The sequence below is a fragment of the Akebia trifoliata genome, chromosome 11 (genome assembly GCF_017979445.1).
Source record: "Akebia trifoliata isolate Shusen 1 chromosome 11, ASM1797944v1, whole genome shotgun sequence".
NCBI classification, from domain to species: Eukaryota; Viridiplantae; Streptophyta; class Magnoliopsida; order Ranunculales; family Lardizabalaceae; genus Akebia; species Akebia trifoliata.
Genome location: NC_141385.1, coordinates 6,680,361 through 6,693,133, shown reverse-complemented (window position 1 = coordinate 6,693,133; position 12,773 = coordinate 6,680,361). Strand labels below are relative to the sequence as shown.

At 32.7% G+C, this 12,773-nt stretch overlaps 1 long non-coding RNA gene across 1 annotated transcript; it reads right to left on the bottom strand.

Moving 5' to 3' along the window:
- Positions 1–4,784: 4,784 nt before the first annotated feature.
- LOC147390616 (uncharacterized) lies at positions 4,785–5,788 on the bottom strand. The gene is made up of 3 exons (XR_015183260.1): positions 5,648–5,788; positions 5,381–5,532; positions 4,785–5,241 (listed from the first exon to the last, which is right to left on the bottom strand). It is a non-coding gene; the product is annotated as an uncharacterized LOC147390616 (long non-coding RNA).
- Positions 5,789–12,773: the final 6,985 nt, after the last annotated feature.

Sequence of the window (12,773 nt, the reverse complement as noted above, 5' to 3'; positions counted from 1 at the left end):
TGATGTACCATTCCTATAAAATAAGATAGGTGCCTTCATGACACACTTTAGTTGATGTTTAAAATACTTCGGACTCCTAATCAAGCTGTTCACCACAATGCAAAAAAAGCCCAAATTTGACGGGTCTAGGCTGTCAAATTTCATAAATTTCGATGGACAAAAGGGTTGAATTGGCGTCGATTTTTTCATTGTCAAATTTTTTTTTTCGACAGGCCGAAATTGTCAAATTAATGAAAGATGGGAGAAATTTGACAGCCCTAAGCCATCAAATCTGGGAATATCTAGAATTTCGACGGTCCTAGACTGTCAAAATTCAGTTTCAAAAATTTGTAGGCCTTGGCCCGTCAATTTTTTCTGTCGAAGTTTCCAGTTTTCACGTAGTGCACGCAGCACAATGTATTTATTTCCTAATCAAATTGTGCCACGTAGACACTGTTTATAGCTATAGAAACAGGATGCCGAATGGGATCTCGACTATTTAGAATGTAGGAAGAATTAGGTGCATGTGAGCGTCGGTGATGAAGGAAGTCATACTTCTTAAGTGGAGGACGGTAACGACCTACATATATAACCCTACTACACGTGAAGGTGACAACCATTACAAGCATCTCTTCTTCTTCTTCATCATCAGTTTGTCTGTCTATTATTGAGTAAAGACATGGTGTCTGTATCAACTGAGAACTCAGATTATATTGTATTCGATGAAGCCAAGTTCAAAGAAATGGAGGTTTCAGCATTAGATGAAACTCTTCTCATGACATTACTTGAAGAGTCACATGTTGAAGAGACTGAGGATGAGAGACTACGATGTCTAATTCGATCTCTAGAAGCTGAGATCGATCTCAACACAACAAACGATCACAGTTCGATACTCGGACAAGAATCCAATGGTCCCCATAATAGCAAAGATCCTTGATCATTGGGTTTGAAAGTAACGGACGGTCATGATTGTTCAGGATCTTTTTCTTCCCACATGGATGACCCATTCGATTGGGTGGACAACGAGATAGCTTTTACCTTGCCAAATGATGACATTGATAATTGGTACATGGAGTCGGGCACGGATCTGATTTTTGGGCGGATGAGTTCTTCTATAGATCATCCTTGGATCATGAGTGTGGATACTTTTCTTTCGATAAAGAAAATTTTGATTCAATGATGTACGGTTAGGATGGTGACACGTGTTCTTATTAGGCATCAATCATTTGTGGATCACAATTAACTTTTAGTCTGGATTAAGATTTAAGAGTGATTTACAATTTATGGTATCTTACCACAAATGGTATTATCTTCTTTTCTTATTTTGAAAAAAAAAAAATGCATCAAATTGTGGACAAAGCATATTTGTTTTCCAAGAAAATATGATTTGAGGACCAAAAACCCACTGTGGGGGTCAAATTTATGATTGGCCTTGAGATCTAATTTTTAGCAAGATCATTCACCAATAAATCGTAGAAATAATGAAAAAAGAACGAAAAAGAGAAAGAACACAAAAGATTTTTTATGTGGTTTGACAAACGTGCCTACATCCACAGGTTCAGGGAGCCGTTCCACTATAAATTTGATTTACATGACCTCCTCTCATCGATCCCTCTTCTCCTTCCTCCCTTCTCCCTTTTCCTCCCCATTCCCTCCTCTTTACAATGGCCTTAGCCCTATTTAAATAGAAAACCCTAACCTTAATTCTAATTACATTGAAAATATTTTTTTTACTCCTACCAAATAAAATAATGACTTATTAGGGAAGAATCCTCCTAAATTGGGATTCTTCCTTAATTACATAAAATCCTACCTAAGCTCTGTCATGCACTTGCCTTGAGATACATGTTGATGGTGCAAATGAATGGTCTAAATGGGAGATGATTTTATCCCTCCACAATAGTCCTTTCTCGAAGGTGGAGACTGATATATCGAGATCCACCTTCGAGAAATATTCCCAACTTGAGTGAGCACTATCCTTAATTTTTGAATTAGTAAGGTTATTAATCCCCCGAACTTATTTTCTTCCTTATTTTTTGTAAATATGATCTTCAACTTGGTCAAACTCCCATAATAAGTAGATGCTTCAATACTAGAACTGACCACAAATCAGGTTTGGTTTCCTTAATAAGGTAAAACTTTGGCAAATAAAAGAAGAATCGACCAAAATCCCAAAACGGGTCATGGATCTCAGAACGTTTTAAGACTTTGATAAATAATAGTTGAACTGACCAAAATCTTAGATCGGACTTGGATTCTAGAATGATCCAAGACTTAGATAAATAATAGAAGAATCGATCGAAATCTCAAATCGGATTTGATCCTAGAAAGATCTAAGACTTCGATAAATAATAGAATAACCATTGAATCGAAAAATAAAGCCCGTTTTTTTTCACACTGACCATACCCTAGCTCTGCCTCGTTGAAAGGAAATCAAGTACACTTTTCTTACCTTATTGAAAACTTTAAAGAAAATAATTTTTAATACTATCCTTCTGAAAGTATTTTTTTATGCAATCCTAAGTCTAAGTTCTTAATTATACTTGAACTGAACCTTAAAGTAAATATTACTCATTTACCTTATTGATCTGACTTACATTGAGCCCATATGTACACCTTTTATCTCGATGGGTCAGAATAACGGGCTAAATCTCTTACCTTAACAGAGTCCCTAAACCTAATCAATTTGGGTATGAGGTTAGCCTCCATACTATTTTTAAATTAAATTTAACTCAAGTAAAAAATCGAGTCACATGGGACTCTTATTATGAGCTTGAACTAAGCCCTCAAACATAAAATAATAGATTATAAATTGAGTAATAAATTTGAGCTGCTTAACTCAGTGGAATTTATAGACTTGATTGAGTTGGACATAGAATTAGCCCCCAAATTTTCTTTTTGTCAGACCATCCAAACAAATGAATTGGATTACATGGGATATATTTTATGGGCTCAAACTAAGCTCCCAAACTGTAGCTCTCATATTAATTTCATGATGAGTTAACTCAAGTCATAAATCGGGTCACATGCCAGCTTAGTATGAGTGTGACTTAAGCTTTCGAGCAATATAATCGCTTGGCAGTATAGTTGGTTTCCTATCCTTATTTGTAAAGTCGACCCAAATAATAAATTGGGTTAACAGGATTAAGCCCCAAGCAATTTTTTGGCTTGGTGTGATTCGTTGAGAATTGGGGGTCCCCAGTAAAACAAATCGGTCCAATGTCCTTTGACCTTTATTGCCTTATTATACAATCATATGAATTTCAATATACATCAAGTTTTAACCAGTATGGATACACATTAAAAAAAAAAAACTTTTTATGATAGATTTCGCTAAAGAATATTTTGATTTTCGTAAGCATCAAAATTGGTGTAGTGCAAAGTACCTAATTTATCTCAAATTCCCTTTATCTTTATAGCTTCTCAAATTAAATAAGATGTCCTATACAGCAAGAATGATGCAGGGACAAATCACAAAATACAATTTTTTAAATTTAGAGATAACTGGGAACATCATTATTCTTGTTATAGTGGACCCTTCCTTGTGCAATCCTTTCTATGGTGCAGAGTTCACCTTGCTGTACCCTTATTGTGGCGAACCACATGCTTTTGATGTATCCTCCACCCTTTAAGAAACCCAACCATAAACCTATCAGGTGTAACCATCCTCCACATTAATCTGGATGAAACACACTAAACTTGGTAATATCCTACCCTTGTGATATCCTTTCCAAATAAATTTTGGCAATAATGTCATTTTATTCAGAAGATTCCCACAAGTGCACAACCCTCTACATGTTTTTTCCAGCACGCACCATATTCACGCCTTCTATCAGCAAGTGCCCACATACAACGAGAACTGCCATTAATGGCTGCCTTGCACCTTTCCTCTTTCTCAAAATTTTGTTAATGTGTGATAGCCTCTATGTGCTGCTGCTCCTTTGCTTGGACAAACCTTGCAACAAGTTTACTTTTAAATTTATACTTTTATTATTAGGTATACTTTTCAGTAGAAAAGTAATCAAATTACATTTTACCATCTTTAGAAATCTCTACTATTTTAGGGTAAATTTTTATTATTTTGGATAAAAACGATCATAACATGGAATGGAGTCTAATTACAAGTAGAAACGTCTAATTAAAGCGTTGTTTGTGATTTTTTTGTTATTATGATTATCAATAGAGTTTTAGTTTCTTTTAGAGAAAATTATTTTTTCCTTGAGGATTCAAGGTTATCTTTTGGAATATATAGAAGAAGGTGTGATTTACTTCCTTTACCAAACATTCTCTACGCTATGATATCATTCTCTTATGATGTTCTCCAAAATGGGTATCATGATCGTTTGCTTGTATAATTGGTTTTTTTCAAGAAGATAGACTACATGAAAAACGGGTAGACACACCGTGAAAAAAAGAAACTCATATTTGATGGCCTAAGACCGTTGAATTTCATAAAATTTGACAGACCAAGGCATAAAATTTTTTATTTTCCATGGGCCGAATTGTTAAATTAATAGAGGATGGAAGAAATTTGACCACTCCAAACTGTTGAATTTTGGGAACATAAAAAATTTTAACAGCCTTGTACCATTGAAATTCAGTTTCTAAAATTTATTGGTCTTAGTTGGTCGAATTTTCCAATTTTCATGTAGTGAGATTTGATGCTAAGGTCTGTCAAAATTGACTAAATCCAAGCAAATTTGATGGGCCTTGACGTCGAATTTACCCATTTTTTCACGAAGTGATATTTTCTCCACTACTAACGGACACACCCTAAATATATAATGCCAAACGAAAGCAACTCACTCAAAACTGTATTTGGGATGAATAAACATAGCTAGATCTTTATTATGATGTTGAAGGTTTACAATTGATCATCAAAACCCACTGGTCCCTCCATGTCCTCCATGGAAAAATGAATACCCAGAATCATCTAATTTGTTTGTTTTTTCCCCCAAATTTATAGCAAGCAGGCTTGTCTTCAAAAGTTTACAAATTAGACTCAATTGGATCTTCATATTGGCCAGCACTTCTGATAACCTGAATTTATTTTAAGTAAGAGGCACCTTTAAATTCTTCATCTGGAAAATGACCACTCCCCATTTCGGGTTTAATAGCTTCACTTACTGGGCTAGTAACAAACCCGCCCCATGCAGCCGCCGAAGTAAAACCAGACAAACTATTGATTATGGATTTTGGCCAATATCCCATTAATCGATTTTTTGGACCAACACAGAGCCACCAATTTCCTGATCCTTGGTCCTATAGTCACACGAAATTAAACAAAAAAAAAAAAGAAGTTATTTTGATATACAATAAAGACCGATAACAACCCTAATTAGAATTGAATGAATGTGCAAGAAAGATATTCTAAATGAGACAGAGAGAGATTTGGTTTTACCTGGAACACATTGGTTTATAGGTATACTGATTTCCTCCATAAGTAGAAATTGGAGTTATGTCGACGCCCAATTGGAACTCATTATTAGTATGCACAAAACCCGGACAGAGGGTGTCATAGCAACCTTTGTCTGGATGACCATTAACCTCGTCCTATCAAGAGAAAAATAAAATTGAATATTTTTCATAAAAAAATGTGATAAATAAATGATTAATCCATACGACATAAAATTAAAAGGGTCAAGAAATAAGATAATTTGAAGCTTACAGTCCAAAGTGTGAAAAATCAAGTCTTGTTGTCCTTGTAGAGTACTGGATTCACCTAATTATTTGACAATTCAAAAGAAAAAATGAATTAATGAATCAATAAAATTTGAGATGTAATGAATGAAGAAAATTTTTAGGTTAACCTTTGGTATAGTTCAAAAAGACAATCATTAATAAATATATATTCTCAGGATAAGAATGTTTCGTGAAAATAACACATGATCCCAACTGTGTAAACACAAAATCCAATTATTAGGTTTAATTCTCGAGATAAATATATCTGAGATGTAAGTTATTGGGATATGTATAAATCCCGATCATTGGATCTTTGGTCTGGATCATCTATTTTTTCATGAGTCACTGGAAACAGACCCACATACATACATATTTCAATCAAAATGGGCACCTAGGAAGATCGTTCCGTGATCATATGAAATAGTGAATTTCATCTAATTAGATAATAGATTAGGATCAAGAGACACAGGAAAATGAATTCATATGTTTGCGCACAATCCCAACCTTACAATTATGAAATACAATGGTTTGGATTTTTTTTGAAGACCCTTGTTATTATTATTATTTTTTGGCTACTTCTTTTAATTGACACACGGTTGGATTTTGCAATTAATTCAATATGATGTGTGAACTTATGAGTTTCTTTCCTTGAGTCCACGGATCTTGACTCATACATATTAATATATAATTATTATTTTTTATCATTTTAAATAAGGCTTGGTTCCATTGACTCTCAAAACATGACTCAAGAAATACATTCACATACACATACACGACCCCGATCATGTAAATGCAAAATGCAATGACGATAACAATAGTAAATAATTCCATTGCTTGATTAGCACTTGCCCTTCATTTAGTCTGAAAACCATGGTTATAGAACTCAAAAACTCGCCCCGCATTCATTGAGCCGAGTGAATTATCAACGAGTGAGCTTGAATGAGTCAAATCAAATATATAAGGTTTTGAATATTTAAGAAATGGTTTAATGTTTTAAAATAGCTAGATAGATATTTTATTTTTATTCTCTACAAAAGACATTATATATAGCCAGATAACTTGGGGCAAGTTTCTAACTAGACTCGATGTATTTTTGAGCTAACTCAGGCAAGTTGATGGGTTGACAATTTGTCAAGTTGCCTCGACAAGTTAGTTCCATCAAGTTTGGGGACTGAGTCACCTCAAAATCCAAGCAAATTGAGTCGACATGACTGAGTTATAGTACTACGACATGCATAATTAAACCATATGATCAACTTCCATTACCAATAAATACAACTTTCAGTCCATCCGACAACTATTGTTTTCAATTGTGTTGGATCACCATTCATAAGTGACATCATAGCATTACTTGATTGATCGTCTATAACGTGTGGATTGTATAACCCAAAATTCACTTTTGTTCCGTTAGGGCTGTCAACAAATGTTTATTGGTTCGAATACAGTAGTATCCGAATCCGAATTAAATTTTTTTTATCTAATATTCGAATTCGAATTCGAATCCAAATCCGACGGATGTTCTAAAACGCTATCCGAATTTGAATCCAATTATCCTATTGAATATCGGATAATATCCGATTTGAATTCAAATAATTTGTATATTAAAAAAAACACAAATTTTCCTTATCCAACTGATTTTTCATTATTAAAAAATATATATTATATATTGTACTATGTATATAATAAATAAATCAATTAAAATAATATATATTATATTATTTATATAAAAAATAAAGCAAATAAAATAATATATATTATTTCAAATCGGATATTATCAGATTCAAAATGTTAATATCCCAATCCATATCCGATAAGGATTCAAATATATAAAACTATCCGAATTCGAATATGATATCAGAAATTTTAGGATAATATCCAATTTTTTGAATTTGAATTTGAATCGGATTCGAATTTTTGACTATCCATTGACACCCCTATGCTCCATCCGGTGGTTCGAGTAAAAGCAAACAAAACCATAAACCACATATAAAGTCAATTATTTAAACATAATCCAACATTTGAGAAACATTTATTTGATTAAAAGGTTTTATTTGTGAAGGGTAAGAGTATTTTCCAAAAATTACTTAATCAAGTCAACCATGTTTTTTTTTTTAATATTTACAAAAATGGTCATATGGCTGATTTCGTTATTAGTTGTTCATGGAAAACAACTATTTGATGTGTGTTCTCTTGTGCCATTAACTTATTTATCCTTCCATTGAACCTACCTTAATTCAAGGGAATAAAGATAAACTAATCAAATAGTATAGGCAATCACCCTACATCACATTATCATTGGGCAGATGGTCATTTTAGTAAATATTTTAAAAATGGGCAGGGATCTATAGACAACATTTTGTCTATATGGTAAAATCACTTTGGAATGGGCTGATTTTTTATGAGGATGATCCCTATGGTGAGGAGATCATCCTCCCAAAAAATCAGCAAATTCTAAAACTCTGAACCCTATGAAAAGTGTTTACATCGATGGTGTTCATTTTGGCCCTGAACATATCCTGGTATCATGAGTGCTTTAGAGAGCTTAGCCTTAACTCTCATAGAATCGACCCAATTCTACACTCATTTAGGTGTGCCTATGAGAAGTACCCTGATATACTCCACTCTTACAAGTATAGGCAACATTAAGAATTATAATTCAACCTTTCTGTTTTACAAGCAACACTAAACACTTTATAGGAATGGACTTGGAACACTCTGTTCCATTAGTGTTTTCTTTTTAAATTACATTCAACTGGTTTTGCCATTGAACCTATTTTTTGGGATCTCCAATCAATTAGGTTGGGTTTCCATTGAAATAATTTTTTAATCAATAGGCTTTAGGCCCATTCCCCTCGAAGTCGATGCAACTAACTCTCTAGATAATCCTTTTGTTAAAGGATCCGTCAAATTTTCCTTAGACTTTACAAAGTCAATGGAAATAATTCCATTAGAGAGTAGTTGTTTTATAGAGTTGTGTCTCCATTTAATATGCCTTGACTTGCCATTATATACATTATTTTTTGCTCTTGCAATAGCAGCTTGGTTGTCATAGTGAATATATATTGCAGATATTGGTTTAGGCCAAATAGGAATGTTAACAAGAAAATTCATTAGCCACTCAGCTTTTTCACCAGTCTTGTCCATGGCAATAAACTCAGATTCCATGGTGGAACGAGCTATGCACGTTTGCTTGGTGGATTTCCACGAGATTGCTGCACCTCCAAGTGTAAAGATATAGCCACTAGTGGATTTAGACTCTTCCGAGTCTGATATCCAATTGGCATCACTGTACCCTTCTAATACGGCAGGATACCTATTATAATGTAGCCTGTAACTCATGGTATACTTTAAGTATCTCATGATCCTCACCAAAGCTTCCCAGTGATCATGTCCTGGGTTGCTAGTGTATCTGCTTAATCTATTTACTGAATATGCAATATCAGGCCTAGTACAGTTCTTAATATACATTAAACAACCAATAACTTGAGAATATTCTAATTGAGAAACACCTTTACCAATATTTTTCATCAACTTACAATTTGAATCAAAAGGTGTTTTTGCAGGAATACAATCAAACTGATTAAAACGTTTCAAAACATTTTCAATATAGTGAAATTGTGATAAATCAAATCCATTATTATTTCTAAATATTTTTATTCTAAGAATTACATCAGCAGGACCTAAGTTTTTCACGTCAAAATTTCTAGACAATAATTTCTTCGTTTGATTTACAAAATTTATATTAGATCAAAAAATTAGCATGTCATCTACATATAGGCAAATAATCACATAAGAATCAAAGATAGTTTTATAATAAACACACTTATCAACTTCATTGATTCTAAATCCATTTGATATCATTATATTATCAAAATTTTCATGTCACTGTTTTGGAGCTTGTTTTAAACCATATAAGGATTTAATTAATCAACAAACTTTATTTTCATGTCCTTTAATTACAAATCTTTCCGATTGATCCATATATATTTCTTCATCAAGTTCTCCATTTAAAAATGTAGTTTTTACATCCATTTGATGAATTTCTAATTTATAAATTGAAGTTATAGTAATAAGAATTCTAATAGAAGTGATCCTAGTAACAGGAGAATAAGTGTCAAAAAAGTCAATGCTTTCTTTTTTGCTTGTACCCTTTAGCCACTAATCTGACTTTATACTTATCTATAGTTCCATCAGATTTTAATTTTCTTTTAAAAATTCATTTACAACCAATTGTTTTATTACCAGGAGGTAGATTAACTAATTCCCAAGTGTTATTACTCATAATTGAATCCATTTCATTATTTATAGCTTCTTTTCAAAATGGAGCCTCAGGTGTTGAAATTGCATCTGTAAAAGTTTGAGGATCTCCTTCTAAGAGAAAACTAATAAAATCAGGTCCAAAGGATGTTGCTGTTCTAGTTCTCTTGCTTCTCCTAGGTTCTATATCAGACTCTTGTTCTCTAGGTTCATTATTAGATAATTCAATGTGAGATCTTTTTAATGATTTTTCAATTTTATCCTTATAAGGATACACATCCTCAAAAAATTCAGCATCTCTGGATTCAATTATAGTGTTAGGATTAATATCATTTATATCAGATTTATAAACAAGAAATCTGTATGCACTACTATTAATGGCATATCCAAAAAAAATACAATCTATAGTTTTAGGACCTAATTTTGTTCTTTTAGGTAAAGGGACATCCACTTTGGCTAAACACCCCCACACTTTCATGTATTTAAAAGTAGGTGTTCTACCTTTCCAAAGTTCATAAGGTGATTTTTCAGAATTCTTTAATAGAATTTTATTTAAAATATAACAAGATATTAAAAGAGTTTCTGCCCATAAATTTAAAGGTACACCTCAACTAACAAGTAAAGAGTTTACCATGTCTTTTAAAGTTATATTTTTCCTCGCTGCTACACCATTCTGTTGGGGAGAATAATGAGCAGTGATTTGGTGTATTATTCCATTTTCTTGACAAAATATAGTTAGAGGATTAGATTCATATTCTCCTCCTCGGTTAGATCTTAAAATTTTAATTTTATTATCAAGTTGATTTTCAATTTCTAATTTATAAATTTTAAATATTTCCAATGCTTCATCTTTACTACTTAAAAGATATATTATACAAAATCTAGTGCAATCGTCAATAAAAGTTATGAAATATTTTTTACTGCCTCTAGATTGAATGTATTTGAGATCACATAAATCAGAATGTATTAATTCTAAAGGTTTTGTACATCTTTCAATATTTTTAAAAGATTTTTTAGCAAATTTTGATTCAACACAAATTTCACATTTTTTAGATACATCAATATGCATTTTAGGAATCATACCACTATTCATTAATTTGATAACTGATTTATTATTAACATGACCTAATCTAGCATGCCAAATATTAGAATACTCAGAAACATAAGCAAAAGAATTAATATTATTAATAGAATCAGAAATTACATTGAGTTTAAATAACCCATCACATAGATAGCCCTTGCCCACAAACATTTCATTCTTTGTAATTATACATTTATCAGACTCAAACACCATTTTGAAGCCTCTCTTACTTAAAAGAAGATCTGAAACCAGATTTCTTCGAATGTCTAGAACATGAAGCATGTCATTCAGAGTCAGAATTTTGCCAAATGTGAAATTCACATTCACTTTTCCTTTTCTGATCACAGCGGATGTGGAAGCATTTCCCATGAATAACTTTTCATCTCCAACATTGTTGTAAGAGGAAAACATGCCTCTTTCAGAGCATATGTGTTTGGTGGCTCCCGTATCCAACCACCAATCATTGGTATTTCCTACCAGATTCACTTTTGAAACAACCGCTAATAGGTTATGAGTTTCAGTCACATTGGCTTGTTCATGTTTCTGATGGTGTTGCTGATTTTTCCTTTTGCGACAGTCCTTAACCCGATGTCCAAGTTTATTGCAAAAATAGCAATTTTCCTTGATCTTCTGGATATTGGTTTTTGGACCATGCAAGTTTTTCTTTACATATTTTTTCTAGAATCCGGGTTTGAACTTTCTAGTGAATTTGGAAGGTTCTTCTTCCATTACATTCGCTTTAGAAATCATAGAGTTTGTTTCACTCTTCTTCTCATTCTTTCGGTTATCCTCTTCAATTCTAAGTCTTATCACTAGATCCTCGAGTCCCATTTCCTTTCTTTTATGCTTCAAATTATTTTTGAAGTCTTTCCAAGATGGTGGTAATTTTTCAATTATCGATCCAACTTGGAATCCTTCACTTATACTCATGCTTTCAGCATGAATCTCATGAATAAGGATTTGGAGCTCTTCGGATTGTGATACAATTGACTTAGAGTCTACCATCTTAAAATCTAGAAAATGCCCAATAACAAATTTCTTTGTGCCGGCATCTTCTAAAGTATATTTCTTTTCAAGAATTTCCCACAATGTTTTGGTAGATTCAATAGAGGAATACACCTTATAAAGAACAGTACTTAATCCATTTAGGATATAATTCTGGCACATGAAATTGGAATGTTCTCATTTCCGATATTCGATTATTTTGATTTGGTCATCCTCATCATCATCTAAAGAAACTGGTTCTTGAGTGATGATATGAGCCAAATGTAATGTTGTTAAATAAAACAACATTTTTTGTTGCCAGAATTTAAAATTCTTTCCATCGAATTTATCGGGTTTTTCACTATGTACGGAATTAGAGACTGTCTCCATAGAAATTAATAAAAAATGAATTTCGTTTTAGATTGTTATTCCTGAATACTGATTTCTTATGATAAAGAGAGAAGAAGTTAGAACAAATCTTAATTTCGAAATTGAATGTAAAAGAAAAATATTACCTAAAAAGAAATAGTTGAGGCGTGCACAAAGCACTGTCTTAAAACGAAATTCACCCCTGCTACGGTACCACAGTCTGTAGGCGTTCGTTTTGCAGGATTCAACAACCCACGTATCCAAAAGGGTACTCTAAATTGGAACGTAACTTCGAACTCGACGATGTTGTGTGCTCTCACAACGAATAATAAATTACTGATAATTCAAAAATATAAAATAACAGAGAAAATCAAGTAGTTTAAATCGATTAAACTGGTTCCGAACAGACACATTGTGCTGT